The sequence below is a fragment of the Capra hircus genome, chromosome 3, assembly GCF_001704415.2.
Source record: "Capra hircus breed San Clemente chromosome 3, ASM170441v1, whole genome shotgun sequence".
In the NCBI taxonomy this organism is placed as follows: Eukaryota; Metazoa; Chordata; class Mammalia; order Artiodactyla; family Bovidae; genus Capra; species Capra hircus.
In genome coordinates this window covers 101,491,124-101,507,592 of record NC_030810.1, presented here as the reverse complement: position 1 = coordinate 101,507,592, position 16,469 = coordinate 101,491,124, and the positions used below count along the sequence as shown (strand labels likewise).

The 16,469-nt window shown below is 42.3% G+C and overlaps 2 non-coding genes across 2 annotated transcripts; both read right to left on the bottom strand.

The window, feature by feature from the left end:
• Positions 3,516–3,589, bottom strand: TRNAN-GUU. The gene has a single exon. It is a non-coding gene; the product is annotated as a tRNA-Asn (tRNA).
• TRNAH-GUG lies at positions 7,949–8,020 on the bottom strand. Its single transcript has one exon. It is a non-coding gene; the product is annotated as a tRNA-His (tRNA).

The window sequence follows — 16,469 nt, the reverse complement described above, 5'->3', positions numbered from 1 at the left end:
TCTTCCAAGGAGTAAGAGTCTTGTAATTTCATGGCTGCAGTCACCATCTGCAGTGATTTTGGAGCCCCCCAAAATAAAGTCTGACACTGTTTCCGCTGTTTTCCCATCTATTTCCCATGAAGTGATGGGACCCGATGCCATGATCTTCGTTTTCTGAATGTTGAGCTTTAAGCCAACTTTTTCACTCTCCTCTTTCACTTTCATCAAGAGGCTTTTGAGTTCCTCTTCACTTTCTGCCATAAGGGTGGTGTCATCTGCATATCTGAGGTTATTGATATTTCTCCCGGCAATCTTGATTCCAGCTTGTGTTTCTTTCAGTCCAGCATTTCTCATGATGTACTCTGCATAGAAGTTAAATAAACAGGGTGACAATACACAGCCTTGACGTACTCCTTTTCCTATTTGGAACCAGTCTGTTGTTCCATGTCCAGTTCTAACTGTTGCTTCCTGACCCACATACAGATTTCTCAAGAGGCAGGTCAGGTGGTCTTGTATTCCCATCTCTCTCAGAATTGTCCACAGTTTATTGTGATCCACACAGTCAAAAGCTTTGGCATAGTCAATAAAGCAGAAATAGATGTTTTTCTGGAATTCTCTTGCTTTTTCCATGATCCAGGGGATGTTGGCAATTTGATCTCTGGTTCCTCTGCCTTTGCTAAAACCAGCTTGAACATCTGGAAGTTCATGGTTCACGTACTGCTGAAGCCTGGCTTGGAGAATTTTGAGCATTACTTTACTAGCATGTGAGACGAGTGCAATTGTGTGGTAGTTTGAGCATTGTTTGGCATTGCCTTTCTTTGGGATTGGAATGAAAACTGACCTTTTCCAGTCCTGTGGCCACTGCTGAGTTTTCCAAATTTGCTGGCATATTGAGTGCAGCATTTTGACAGCATCATCTTTCAGTATTTGAAGTAGCTCAACTGGAATGCCATCACCTCCACTAGTTTTGTTCATAGTGATGCTTTCTAAGGCCCACTTGACTTCACATTCCAGGATGTCTGGCTCTAGATGAGTGATCACACCATCATGATTTTTCTCCTTTGCTTTTCGCTTCTCTTCTTTTCACAGCTATTTGTAAGGCCTCCCCCAGAGAGCCATTTTGCTTTTTTGCATTTCTTTTCCATGGAGATGGTCTTGATCCCTGTCTCCTGTACAATGTCACGAACTTCATTCCATAGTTCATCAGGCACTCAATCAATCAGATCTAGGCCCTTAAATCTATTTCTCACTTCCACTGTATAATCATAAGGGATTTGATTTAGGTCATACCTGAATGGTCTAGCGGTTTTCCCTACTTTCTTCAATTTAAGTCTGAATTTGGTAATAAGGAGCTCATGATCTGAGCCACAGTCAGCTCCTGGTCTTGTTTTTGTTGACTGTATAGAGCTTCTCCATCTTTGGCTGCAAAGAATATAATCAGTCTGATTTCGGTGTTGACCATCTGGTGATGTCCATGTGTAGAGTCTTCTCTTGTGTTGTTGGAAGAGGGTGTTTGCTATGACCAGTGCATTTTCTTGGCAAAACTCTATTAGTCTTTGCCCTGCTTCATTCTGTATTCCAAGGTCAAATTTGCCTGTTACTCCAGGTGTTTTTTGACTTCCTACTTTTGCATTCCAGTCCCCTATAATGAAAAGGACATCTTTTTTGGGTGTTAGTTCGAAAAGGTCTTGTAGGTCTTCATAGAACTGTTCAGCTTCAGCTTCTTCAGTGTTACTGGTTGGGGCATAGACTTGGATTACCGTGATATTGAATGGTTTGCCTTGGAGACTAACAGAGATCATTCTGTCATTTTTGAGATTGCATCCAAGTATTGCATTTCAGACTCTTTCGTTGACCATGATGGCTACTGCATTTCTTCTGAGTGATTCCTGCCCGCAGTAGTAGATATAATGGTCATCTGACTTAAATTCACCCATTCCAGTCCATTTTAGTTCGCTGATTCCTAGAATGTTGACGTTTACTCTTGCCATCTCTTGTTTGATCACTTCCAAGTTGCCTTGATTCATGGACCTGACATTCCAGATTCCTATGCAATATTGCTCTTTACAGCATCGGACCTTGCTTCTATCACCAGTCACATCCACAGCTGGGTATTGCTTTTGCTTTGGCTCCATCCTTTCATTCTTTCTGTAGTTATTTCTCCACTGATCTCCAGTAGCATATTGTGCACCTACTGACCTGGGGAGTTCCTCTTTCAGTATCCTATCATTTTGCTTTTTCATACTGTTCATGGGGTTCTCAAGGCAAGAATACTGAAGTGGTTTGCCATTCCCTTCTCCAGTGGACCACATTCTGTCAGACCTCTCTACCATGACCCGCCCATCTTGGGTTGCCCCATGGGCATGGCTTAGTTTCATTGAGTTAGACAAGGCTGTGGTCCTAGTGTGATTAGATTGACTAGTTTTCTGTGAGTATGATTTCAGAGCGTCTGCCCTCTGATGCCTTCTTGCAACACCTACCATCTTACTTGGGTTTCTCTTACCTTGGGCATGGGGTATCCCTGCCAAAAAAAAAAAAAAAACCTGAAATAAAAGTTGAATGATGACATTTATAGACATACACAGGCTGAAAGATTTCATTACCAGAAAATTCACACAGCAAGAGAAGTTAAAGGAATCCTTCAGCAAGAAGGGAACTCACATCAGATGGAATTCCTGATGGACACCAAGGAAATGAAAGAAAAGAGACATGGCATAGGCATGGCAAAATACATCAATTAAATCTCTTTAAAAATATAGAACAATTTAAGGAAAAGTAATAACTTGAATTTGGAGGTCATAACATATGCAAAGTAAAATACCAGACAACAAAAGCGTAAGGGCAGGCAAGGGAGAAATGTGAGGAGGTGTCCATCCCTCGAAGGCAGACTGCACTGAATTACAGATGTATGTACACTATCACACCTAAAACAATTGCTGAAATAACAAGATATTTATAACCAATAAGTCAACAAAGACAAGAAAAAGGAATCACATACAAAACCATGTAAAGGCTGCTGCTGCTGCTGCTAAGTCACTTCAGTCGTGTCCGACTCTGTGCGACTCCATAGACAGCAGCCCACCAGGCTCCCCCATCCCTGGGATTCTCCAGGCAAGAGTACTGGAGTGGGATGCCATTGCCTTCCTCCAATGTAAAGGCTGCAATAGAGCAATTACTTTTCCAGGATTCTACCCTCTCCCCATGTGTACAAGAATGATGACTGTCAGAGGAAAAGCATAGAACCTAACCGCAAAAGTACATGGAAGGGGTTAAATAGAAACTATTACAACAGTGGAAAAACTTCATTGATAAAAGGAGTTTACAGGGTAAAGAAGATAAGCCTACTCTTTCATGAATTACAGGATTCCCAGTGACCTGCTTTCCTCCAGAGAGGGTGAAGGAATATATGGACATAAGTCCTTGTGTGTATGTGTGTGTGTGTACAAGACACAGGGGGCAGTTGGGTAGTGGGTTTGGGAGAGGATGCGCGAACTAGAAACAATCATTCATTATTTACATTCTAAAAGAGTGACACGCGTCCCTGGGTGGGCTCGAACCACCAACCTTTCGGTTAACAGCCGAACGCGCTCACCGATTGCGCCACAGAGACACAACAGGACATTGCTCTTTATTCTCGCCAAAAGCAAGCTTAACCACCAAGCTAGGCGGAGGCACCTGTCTCTCACATGACAGTAGCTTCTGCTCCAAGCCTCGGACAACCACGGAAATGGGGTCCACTCAGCGCGTTGGATTCTGTGGGGAAGCCGGGCGATGCCGAAGGCAGAAGCGCAGCCGAGCGTCTCCGCCCCGCCTTGCTCCTCTCCCGCCTCAGACGCAGCGCCAGGAGATGCCCCGAGCCTGAGCCGAGGGGGGCCCGAGGGAAGCTGAACGTCCGGTGGGCTCAGTGATGGCTCCTTGTTTGCTACGCCTTTACTCAACCACCTGCGCCGCTGGGCAGCGGTTTAGTAGGTGAGGTCCGTGTGGCCGCAGCCAGAAAGAGATCAGATTCCAAGAGGAAAAGGGAAAAATCAGGGAGAACAAGAAAAGGCGTGAATGAAACAAAGAGACCTCCCAGAAAGCCTGTGAGGAGATTGGGACCAGATCCTGAGAGAGAAAAATTACTCTTATAAAGTAGCCGAATAGGGAGGGAGAATCGGAGAAAACATCAAAAAGGGAAAAACACGAACTTCTGTACGTGTGCATGAACAAAGCAGCAAAAACAGTGCTGTACGTTTATGTGGAGACTTGTCTGTGCAGTTACGACTGCAGTTATGCAGGTCTTGAATAGTGTAAGTGCTGCATTGTAGTGGCAGCAACCTCGGTTCTGATCCAGGCTATAGCAAGGTAGTGTCTATAACCTGTCTTTCCATTTGCCTTTTTTCTTTTTTTGTTGACTAATAGTTGATTTATAATGTTCTGTTACTTTCAGGTGTACAACAAAGTGATTCAGTTATACATACATATATGTCTATTTTTTTTCAGATTCATTTTCCTTGTACATTACTACAAAATATTGAGCATAGTTCCCTGTGCTATCCAGTAGATCCCTGTTGGTTATCTATTTTATATATAGCATGTGTATATGTTAGTCCCAAACTCTTGATTTATCCCTCCCTCTTTTCCCCTTTAGTAACCATGTTTTCCATGTCTGCGGGGGCCATCTGTTTTGTATATAAGTTCATTTGTATCATTTTTGGGTTTGTGTCTTAGATTCCTCATATAAGCAATATCATATGATATTTGTCTTTGGCTTACTTCAGTTAGCGTGACAATATCTAGGTCCATTCATGTTGCTGCAGTTGGCATTATTTCATTCTTTTTTACATCTAAGTACTATTCCAACTGTTTGCTTTTAATTCCAGCACCAGCTATGTCCCTTAGCAGTGGTGGGAGAGCAGAGTTTGCCACTGGCCTTGCAGTGATATACCGTGAGAAGAGGAGTAAATCCCAAAGCGCACAAATCTCCTGGTCAAAGCAAAACCTAGGACAATTACCTGTTGCACTGTTAAGCAGAACACATCCCCAAAGTTGAAATATCACCTCTCAAGGAGACTTGTCTATAGTTTGCACTAACGAAATAACATAATTGCTGGCTTTTCCTGGTAAAGCTATTTCTTTCTGTTTTGGTTTTAAATTCATATTTAATTTATTTATTTTTAATTGAAGGATAATTTCTTTACAATATTGTGTTGGTTTCTGCCATACATCCACATGAATCAGTCACAGGTATACATATGTCCACTCCTGATCCTCCCTCAAGGCTCCTCAGCACCATCTTTCTAGATTCCATATATATGTGTTCATATACAGTATTAGTTTTTCTCTTACTGAGAGTGAAGATATTTCTGCCATCAGTGAGGGCTTTTTTTACACTAAAGGAAAACAAGTATTTAATGGCTTTACAATAAATGCAAACTAGTCCTCACAGTCTATCTACAACAACTTGTCTCCAGTCACCATTCACTGATTTTTATGGAAACAGTAAATCATTGAACTATATTTTACATAGTGTGAAAAGTACACACCTTTAGTTCATAGGCAGTTTGTTGAATTTGGGCAAATGTGGTCATCACCTGGATCAAGTTATAGAAAATTCCCACCAGCCCAGAAAGTCATTTGAGCCCCATTTCTAGGCAACCCTACACTAGATCGATTGCTAATTATTATTGTGAGGTCTATTGCAATAGTGTGGAAAAGGCAATGGCACCCCACTCCAGTACTCTTGCCTGGAAAATCCCATGGACAGAGGAGCCTGGTGGGCTGCCTTCTATGGGGTTGCACAGAGTTGGACACAACTGAAGTGACTCAGTAGTAGTAGTAGCAGTATTGCAATAGTGTACTGTTGCTTGCTCTTGAAATTCAGATGAATGAATGCACATTTTTGATAACTTCTATTTCATGCAAAATTTTGTTCACTAAATATATTCATATTATTATGCATATCACATTAATTTTGGTATTATTGGAATAATTCTGGTGAGGATTTTCTGGTGCTAATTGGTGTTCTTGATGAATATTCTTAGTATTTTGATGAATATTCCATAACAGACTTTTTGTGTACATGTACATCCACAGAAGTTCTGTAATTGCTGTGTTATGGAATCAAAGATTAAGTTTAACTTTATTAGAAATTGCCAGCAGTCTTCCAAAATGATATCAAACCAACTACTACAGATGCAATTGCTCCGAATTTGTCAGCATTTGATATACAAATTATTTTAAATATAGTTATGCTGGAGGGCGGAGAAAGCAATGGCATCCCACTCCAGTACTCTTGCCTGGAAAATCCCATGGACACAGGAGCCTGGTAGGCTGCAGTCCATGGGGTTGCGAAGAGTTGGACACGACTGAGAGACTTCCCTGTCACTTTTTACTTTCATGCATTGGAGAAGGAAATGGCAACCCACTCCAGTGTTCTTGCCTGGAGAATCCCAGGGACAGGAGAGCCTGGTGGGCTGCCGTCTATGGGGTCACACAGAGTCGGACACGACTGAAGCGGCTTAGTAGCAGCAGCAACAGCATGCTGGAGGGTGTGTAATGATATCTCCTTACAGTGTTAATGTTTATTGCCCTAATGAGTAAAATTATCACGAATATTTTGTTACAACTGCTGATCATTAAAATATCTACCTTTGTGATCCAGGAAGATCCCGGCTTAGGTTTCCCAGGAAAAGGAAAAGGGGTGCTGTGATCTATCCCCACAGTGCAGACGGATCCTCCAAAGTATCTCTGGTAGACAGAGACCCAAGTTAGAGTAGTTCCCAGAGGCCACTGGTTCACATCCAATGACTGGCCCAGCAAAAGCAGATGCTGCCGACCTCCCAGGTTTTTATCTCCACCCACGTGTCAGTTGAGCAGGGTGGAATGTATTTTTACAATACTCTCTTTCAATCTATTCATTCACATTCATTTCCCTGAGTAATTGGAATTTCCAATTTGTCTCATTACCACAAGGAAAAACCTGTTATTGGTGACATAAGCAGACAGTTCCTGTAAAAATCAACACCAGAATATCAATGCTGAGGCCTGGGGCATCTCCGGGTGATCCAGATACATGCCCTGACTCTCCAGCTGCTGCTCTTTGGAATCCCTGTGGTCTCTACCAGGCAGTGGGCACATTTTCCCTTTTCCCTTGGACACTTGCTCAGAAGACCTGTTAGGACAAATGTTATGTCCACTGTAGGGCAAGAGGTGAGTGAGGGAGTGGGGGTGGTAGATGAGGGGCGGGGGTGTGGACCAAGCCTGCAGAGGCAGCAGTTAAAGACAGCACAGTGGTTGTGGGTGTGTGGGGGTCTGGAAGAGCTGCTGAAAGGCAGTCAATCTGGAGGGTGAGCGTGTGTGCTCTGCCTGTGTGGGGAGGAGCAGAAAGATTGGGAGATCTTTGCTAGAATTACTTTGCAGAGAGGGATTTGGTAAGGGTAAAGGGGAGGAGAGTGACCCTGAAGAAAGATGATGGCTCATGGGGTACCTGGCAGCAGAGATACCGTGATCTTGAAGGGGCTTAAACCAGGGCAAAGGCTTGTCCGTTGCCTTCGTGTGGTGCTAAACTCTATGATTTCCTTACTACTGGGAAACTCGACTTCAGAATTGCTGCTTGATGATCCCTAGATAGTAAAATCTGTATATTCATTTAGGTGAGTTTGAAGAAAGGACAAGCTTAAACTGTGGAGTGGCCATCAGAATAGCTTAGAGTAGCAGGGGATGGATAGGCATTACCTGGAAAATGAATTGAAGGGCCTCATCCATGTATCAAAATGTATCATCCATACTTGGCTAATAAAAATTTTCTACATCTTGATCCTGGTAATTATTTCACATCAAATAGCTGTTCATTTGTGCATCTTGTTCTGTGATTACACATCTTAATAATTTCCTTTTTGGATAGAATTGGTCACATTTCAAAGAACCCACTGTAGACCATTACCGGGTTTTAGAAAAAAAGGGAAACAGACGCCAAGTGTAGCTCTAATGCCGTGACTCGGATTCGAACCGAGGTTGCTGCGGCCACAACGCAGAGTACTAACCACTATACGATCACGGCGCGCCACACTCAAAGCTATAACAATAAGCTTTGATCTGTGTTATTTGACTTAAAATTATTCCAATCATTACGCTGCTTTATTCTTGGAAACTGCAGGTATTCTTTTTCTCTCTTTCATCTCCAATCCCTGGTTTTCCCTCTCTTCCTCTCAATCCTGATACAGGATGAGAAAACGAAACCAAACCGAAAACCAATTCTCACCTCCCCAGATCTGGCACGCTTTTTCTGGGAAGTCGGGTTGTCTTCGTTCCCACCTCGCCAGCTTCTTTCCTGGCTTTTCGCGTTTGTCCCTTACTGACCTTCCCCACCCGCTGGTTCCAGCTCTTGCCCCACCGACCACGGCCGACCGGAGCTAGGGCAGCGCCGGCGGCGCAGACGGCCGGGTGAAGGCGGAGCAAAGAAACGAAAGAACCATTACGAGACCACCCGGCGTTCAGCTTCCCTGGGGCCCCCTCGGCTCAGGCCCGGGGCATCTCCGGGGCGCTGCTTCTGCGGCGGGGACGCTCGGCTGCACTTCTGCCTTCTGAATCCCCCGACGCCCGGCTTGCCCACGGCTTCTCCGGTTGTCTGAGGCTTGGATCCGGCGCCGCTCTCCCGGGAAAGGCGGGTGGCTCCGCCTGGCGTGGAAGGAGTGATCGCTCACCTTGGGGATGAGAAGGACCTGACGTACGCCTATCTCTGTGGCGGATTCGGTTCGTGCGTTTGGTTGCTAAGCAAAAGGTTTGGTAGTTGAAACCTACACAGGGACTCCTTGCATGTGCGCACCTGTAAGTACTCAAAGACTTTGCAGTTATTTCTACTCTTCGCATCCTTTCTGGGAAAGGCCAAAAAAGCCTCTTTTACAACCACCCCCCAGCTCCGAGAATGAGTGCAACGAGCAACTAATTGTATCTCTTCACGTTCCTCCTTCACTGTGCATGTTACAAACCCCATAACTCACCGTTCTTTTTAAACATTTGTCCCATATTTCCAAAGAGATTTAAGTTAAAAACCTTGTATTTTTCCCAGGCAGATGCCGTCTCTCTTTTCCTTCATTCCCAAATCTGTGTGCAGGTCAGGAAGCAACAGTTAGAACTGGACATGGAACAACAGACTGGTTCCAAATAGGAAAAGGAGTACGTCAAGGCTGTATATTATCACCCTGCTTATTTAACTTCTATGCAGAGTACATCATGAGAAATGCTGGACTGGAAGAAACACAAGCTGGAAACAAGATTGCTGGGAGAAATATCAATAACCTCAGATATGTAGATGACACCACCCTTATGGCAAAAAGTGAAGAGGAGCTAAAAAGCCTCTTGATGAAAGTGAAAGAGGAGAGTGAAAAAGTTACTTAAAGCTCAACATTCAGAAAACGAAGATCATGGCATCAGCTCCCATCATGTCATGGGAAATAGATGAAGAAACAGTGGAAACAGTGTCAGACTTTATTTTTGGGGTCTCCAAAATCACTGCAGATGGTGACTGCAGCCATGAAATTAAAAGACGCTTACTCCTTGGAAGAAGTTATGACCAACCTAGATAGCATATTCAAAAGCAGAGACATTACTTTGCCGACTAAGGTCCGTCTAGTCAAGGCTTTGGTTTTTCCTGTGGTCATGTATGGGTGTGAGAGTTGGACTGTGAAGAAGGCTGAGCACTGAAGAATTGATGCTTTTGAACTGTGGTGTTGGAGAAGACTCTTGAGGGTCCCTTGGACTGCAAGGAGATCCAACCAGTCCATTCTGAAGGAGATCAGCCCTGGGTGTTCTTTGGAAGGAATGATGCTAAAGCTGAAACTCCAGTACTTTGGCCACCTCATGCGAAGAGTTGAGTCATTGGAAAAGACTGATGCTGGGAGGGGTTGGGGGCAGGAGGAGAAGGGGACGACAGAGGATGAGATGGCTGGATGGCATCACGGACTCGATGGACATGAGTCTGAGTGAACTCCGGGAGTTGGTGATGGACAGGGAGGCCTGGAGTGCTGCGGTTCATGGGGTCGCAAAGAGTCAGACACAACTGAGCAACTGAACTGAACTGAACTGTATGTACATCTAGATTTCCACCTGGTGGTGTTCTTCTTGGAGGGCTACTGTAACATTACTTGAAATGTGGGTCTGTTGATGATGAAGTCTTTCACCATTTGTATGTCTGTAAAGGTCATTATTCACCTTCATTTTGAAAGACTTTTTGTGGGTGGGTAGTGATAGAATTTCACCTTGACTTTTTTAGGCTTCAGTCCTTTAAAGAGGTTGCTCCACTGTCTTATCACTTCTATGCTTCTCTGTTTTTTAAATCTTTGTGGAATGTGTTACAATATTGTTTCTGTTTCTTTCTTTCTTTTTTTCTTTTGCCAGGAGGCATGTGGGATCTTAGCTCCCCAACCAAGGATCCAACCAACAGCACGGACCACCAAGGAAGTCCCTCACTTCCATCCTTATGATGAGAAACCTGATATCTTTATTTTTGCTTCTGTAGATACTGGTCTTTTTCCTCTGGTCTCTTGGGGATTGTATTCTTTTTCAAAGGCTTTGAGCACTTTAATTATGATGTGACTAGACATGGTTTTTTCATACTGTTGTGCTCATTTGTTCATTTGGCTCCTTGGATCGGCGGGCTTATAATCTTTACTACAATTGGAATTATCTGACATTGTTCCTCCAAAAACTATTTCTTGTCCCTGGGTATTTTCAGAAACATTAATCACCTATGTATCACCTCTTTTAATGTTGCCCTACCATTAAGTGACACTGTTTTCATTCAGTTCAGTTCAGTTCAGTCACTCAGTCGTGTCCAACTCTTTGCCACCCCATGAACCACAGCACGCCAGGCCTCCCTGTCCATCACCAACTCCCAGAGTTCACTCAGACTCACGTCCATCGAGTCCGTGATGCCATCCAGCCATCTCATCCTCTGTCATCCCCTTCTCCTCCTGCCCCCAAATCCTTCCCAGCATCAGGGTCTTTTCCAATGACTCAACTCTTCGTATGAGGTGGCCAAAGTACTGGAGTTTCAGCTTTAGCATCATTCCTTCCAAAGAACACCCAGGGCTGATCTCCTTCAGAATGGACTGGTTGGATCTCCTTGCAGTCCAAGGGACCCTCAAGAGTCGTCTCCAACAGCACAGTTCAAAAGCATCAATTCTTCGGCACTCAGCTTTCTTCATAGCACAACTCTCATATCCATACATGACTACTGGAAAACCATAGCCTTCACTAGACAGACCTTTGTTGGCAAAGTAATGTCTCTGCTTTTGAATATGCTATCTAGGTTGGTCATAACTTTTCTTCCAAGGAGGAAGCGTCTTTTAATTTCATGGCTGCAGTCACCATCTGCAGTGATTTTGGAGCCCCCATAAATAAAGTCTGACACTGTTTCCACTGTTTCCCCATCTATTTCCGATGAAGTGATGGGACCAGATGCCATGATCTTCGTTTTCTGAATGTTAAGCTTCAAGCCCACTTTGTCACTCTCCTCTTTCACTTTCATCAAGAGGCTGTTGAGTTCTTCTTCACTTTCTGCCATAAGGGTGGTGTCATCTGCATATCTGAGGTTATTGATATTTCTCCCGGCAATCTTGATTCCAGCTTGTGCTTCATACAGCCCAGCGTTTCTCATGATGTACTCCGCATAGAAGTTAAATAAGCAGGGTGACAGTACACAGCCTTGACATACTCCTTTTCCTATTTGGAACCAGTCTGTTGTTCCATGTCCAGTTCCAACCGTTGCTTCCTGACCTGCATATAGGTTTCTCAAGAGGCAGGTCAGGTGGTCTGATATTCTGATCTCTCTCAGAATTTTCCACAGTTTATTGTGATCCACACAGTCAAAGGCTTTGGCATAGTCAATAAAGCAGAAATAGATGTTTTTCTGGAACTTGAGAACCCCAAGTAAGACAGTAGGTGTTGCAAGAGGGCATCAGAGGGCAGACACACTGAAACCATAATCACAGAAAACTAGTCAATCTAATCACACTAGGACCACAGCCTGGTCTGTTTTCATTAAAAAATTCTATTTTGGCATGAATTTCCTTTTGGAAACAACTGTCCTTGACTTTGTGTTCCTTAATCTTGCTTTTTTTTTTTTCAATGTCTAATCTGCTATTCAATCTGATTGTCTTGGATGTTATAGTTTTCATCTCTGAAGTTTAATTTTTGGCCTTTTTTGTATATTCCATGGTTCTAATTAACTTTTGGGACATATGCACACAGTCACATTAACTGTTTAAAGTCTTCTCTGCTGATTTTTATATCATGTCAGTTCTGGTTCAGTTTGGGTTGATTAATTGATTCATTCATTCATTAGGAGACTTCTTCCCTATCTGTTGTTTTCCTGCCTCTTTGCATGATTGTCATTCTTTGGTAGGAGGCCAGACATGATCAAAATTTCCCTTTCTGGACACTGGCTATTTTGATATTTTTATAAATCTTCTTGAGTTTTACTCTGGGGTACATTTGAGTGACTTGTAAATGGTTAGATTCCTGTGAATCTTGTTTTCCTGATTTTTTAGGTAGGTCAGTCTAGTGCTAATTATTCCCATCACTGTAAAAAGTGTTTCCTGACCAATGGTCAATGAACTACAAGTAGTCCAGTCTGTCTGGGGGTATCGAATACAAGTGTGTGTCCTGTATGAGCACCAGGCATTGTTCCAGGATCTTTCTAAAAGTTTCTTTCCTTGGTCACAGGTACTTTCCTCATAACCATACCCTGATCATTTATTGACTTGCCAAAGCCTTTGACTGTGTGGATCACAGTAAACTGTGGAAAATTCTGAAAGAGATGGGAATACCAGACCACCTGACCTACTTCTTGAGAAATTTGTATGCAGGTCAGGAAGCAACAGTTAGAACTGGACATGGAACAACAGACTGGTTCCAAATAGGAAAAGGAGTATGTCAAGGCTGTATACTGTCACCCTGCTTATTTAACTTCTATGCAGAGTACATCATGAGAAACGCTGGACTGGAGGAAACACAAGCTGGAATCAAGATTGCCAGGAGAAATATCAATAACCTCAGATATGCAGATGACACCACCCTTATGGCAGAAAGTGAAGAGGAACTAAAAAGCCTCTTGATGAAAGTGAAAGAGGAGAGTGAAAAAGTGGGCTTGAAGCTTAACATTCAGAAAACGAAGATCATGGCATCCGCTCCCATCACTTCATGGGAAATAGATGGGGAAACAGTGGAAACAGTGACAGGCTTTATTTTGGGGGGCTCCAAAATCACTGCAGATGGTGACTGCAGCCATGAAATTAAAAGATGCTTACTCCTTGGAAGAAAAGTTATGACCAACCTATACAGCATATTAAAAAGCAGAGATATTACTTTGCCAACAAAGGTCCATCTAGTCAAGATTATGGTTTTTCCAGTAGTCATGTATGGATGTGAGAGTTGTGCTGTGAAGAAAGCTGAGTGCCGAAGAATTGATGCTTTTGAACTGTGGTGTTAGAGAAGACTCTTGAGGGTCCTTTGGACTGCAAGGAGATCCAACCAGTCCATTCTGAAGGAGATCAGCCCTGGGTGTTCTTTGGAAGGAATGATGCTAAAGCTGAAACTCCAGTACTTTGGCCACCTCATGGGAAGAGTTGACTCATTGGAAAAGACTCTGATGCTGGGAGAGATTGGGGGCAGGAGGAGAAGGGGATGACAGAGGATGAGATGGCTGGATGGCATCACTGACTCAATGGACATGAGTCTGAGTGAACTGCGGGAGTTGGTGATGGACAGGGAGGCCTGGTGTGCTGCAATTCATGGGGTCGCAAAGAGTCGGACATGACTGAATGACTGAACTAAACTGATCATTACTCTGCTGAGTACTTGAGTGAAACCCTTTCATATCCCTGGATTCTCTCTCTCTCCCCCACTCACTCTCTCTCTTATCACTGGACCTTTCAAAAAAAAAATTTTTTTTCTTTTTTATTATTTACTTTTATTAGTGAATAGTTGCTTTATGATGTTATGTTAGTTTCTACTATACAGCAAAGGGAGGCAGCTATACATATACACATGTCCCCTCTTTTTAGGACTTCCTTCCCACTTAGGTAACCATGGAACATCAAGAGTTTCCTATACTATACATTGGATTCTCATTAGGTATCTATTTTATAATCGTATCAATAGTATATATATGTAAATTCCAATCTTCCAATACTAGCCCCCCTTTACCCTTTGATACCCAAACATTTATTTTCTACATCTGTGTCTCTACTTCTGCTTTGCAAATAAGAATAACTGAATCTTTGTCCTGTGAACTCTAGACGCCTTACTCTCCACCAAGACTCAGCTTCATTTTCACAGTCCAAGGAGTTGACCTCAGAACCCTCTTCTGGTGCCCAGCCTGGGAATTCTCTGAAAGCAGTAAGCTGGGCCCAGTGGCAGAGCTCATCTTGTTTGTTTCTCATCTCTCAAGGCTTCTGTCCTTTGCTGCCTGATTTTCAGTGTCTTGGAAACCAGTATTTCATGTCTTTTGTTTTTTTTCTTTTTTTCCTTTGGGAGTGGTGAAAAAGGGGAAAGTGAAATTTAGGCAGGAGGATTTAAATCAGATTTAAGTCTGATTCCTGACACTGCACCTTTGCCAGAAACTGAAGGCATCTCTTTATGTTCTTAATTTTATTCAATAGTTGTACTAATTTATATTCCAATGTATTTTCCCAACTCAAGATATGAGTCTTTTTCTTCATGGTCTTGCCATCACAACAAACTTTCTATATATGGATCTATTATTCTGACAAGAGAAGTAGTGACCTACTGACTCAGCTTAATGGGAGGTACAATGGAAGGACAATGTGGGCATTACCCAGAGATACTATATTGCACATGTTCAGCAGCTAAATTTCCAAGAAGTTTGGAAAGTATTTCAATAACTATAATTGTTTTCAGTGGTGACCTACATAATTGAGTCCAATGAAAACCAGTCACAATAACTCTGGAAAGCTTCTTGCAGAGCAGCTTATTGATTAAAGAGAAAACAAAACGAAATCCACTGGTCCCAGACATTTATTCTCTTCCCTTTCCTTTATAAGTTGCAGTTTCGCTTTGGTGGAATGCACACAAGCTAATGAGGGGTCTTCCCCCAATATCATTTGCATGGCCATGACTGTCTTCATAAGACGCCTTGACAGTACATGGCTAAATCTGCAAAAATTATCTCATTTGAGACAAATTGTTGCAACTGACAGAATCCTGCACCTGATGATACATCTTGTGCAAAACTGGATCCTTATAGAGCTATTGGTTCACCTTTCACTGATTCCTCTGTTGAAGCTCATGAGGAAACAGGAGCTCTTTGGATTTTCTGTATTCAGTCTAGGATGTCTCTAGGTTCTAGGACATTTCTGTCTGCCTCTCTCTCTCCCTCTTGGAGTGTGTGCCCTTCTGTTTCTCTCTGTCCCTTATACTCTAAGCTGCTGTGGATATTGCCCACTTTCTCTCCTCCTTGTCAGTTTTCTGGGACTGTGCATTAGGATTCCTTCAATAAGCAAGTACTTACTAGGTGCTCACCAGGTACCAGGCCCCTCTCCAGGAAAACCACTGTATCAGGGGCAAAGTCAAGGTCCCAGTCCTTGCTGCACTCATACTGGAAGGCATCAACCTTCCAGGGCCTAAGGGCCCCAGCAGTGAGTAAAATAAGAATTTCATAGCATGTGAAAATGAGTGACTTGAGATCTACAAGGCAAGTAACCAAGAATCAAGATTTAAATACATTCTCTTAATCTGTTAACCTATGACCATTCTATAATCTATAAAAATATGAGGCAGCATTATATTAAAACAGTATTTTATTATTTCTACCTTAATTAGAAGTTTTTCAGACAAAGATTATATAATAATTAAACCAATTTAACATCAGTCAAAGAACTTAAAGTTAACAATAGATCTTAAAATCACAAATTGAGCTGAACTGTAACAGAGAAATGCAAGTTGGAATCACATATTAGATGATACTTAAAACACTTACTCCTAAATTTTAAGTGGAATAATTAAGGCCCTATGATTTCTAGAATTATAAGAATCTTCATTGCAAAGATATTATGTGGTATATTTAATATACTGGACACATAATTTTAAATTTTATAAATGTAAATACTTTTTGGAATTCAAATTTGCTTAAGGGAAACTGAAACCAACATAGGAAATTAAAGTACCTCACTTTCATAAGGATTTTGAATAGAAAATCAATCCAAGACTTGTAAAAACTAGAATACTATGCCACCAATATTTTCCACATTGTTAGAAAATCTGAAAGTCAACATGAAGTAGTTTGTAGACCAAAATTATTAAACCAGTGTGATGCATACAAGGAGTCATCTCTGGTATTATACACGACAAACATTTTCTATGCAATTAATTATATACCAATTATTAGAATTCTCTAGAGTGTTAAAAGTATTTTGATTTTCATCCTTATTATCAATTTGCTTTTTTTTTCTTGTACCTAGAATGGAGAGCACTAATTTATCTAAAGCTAA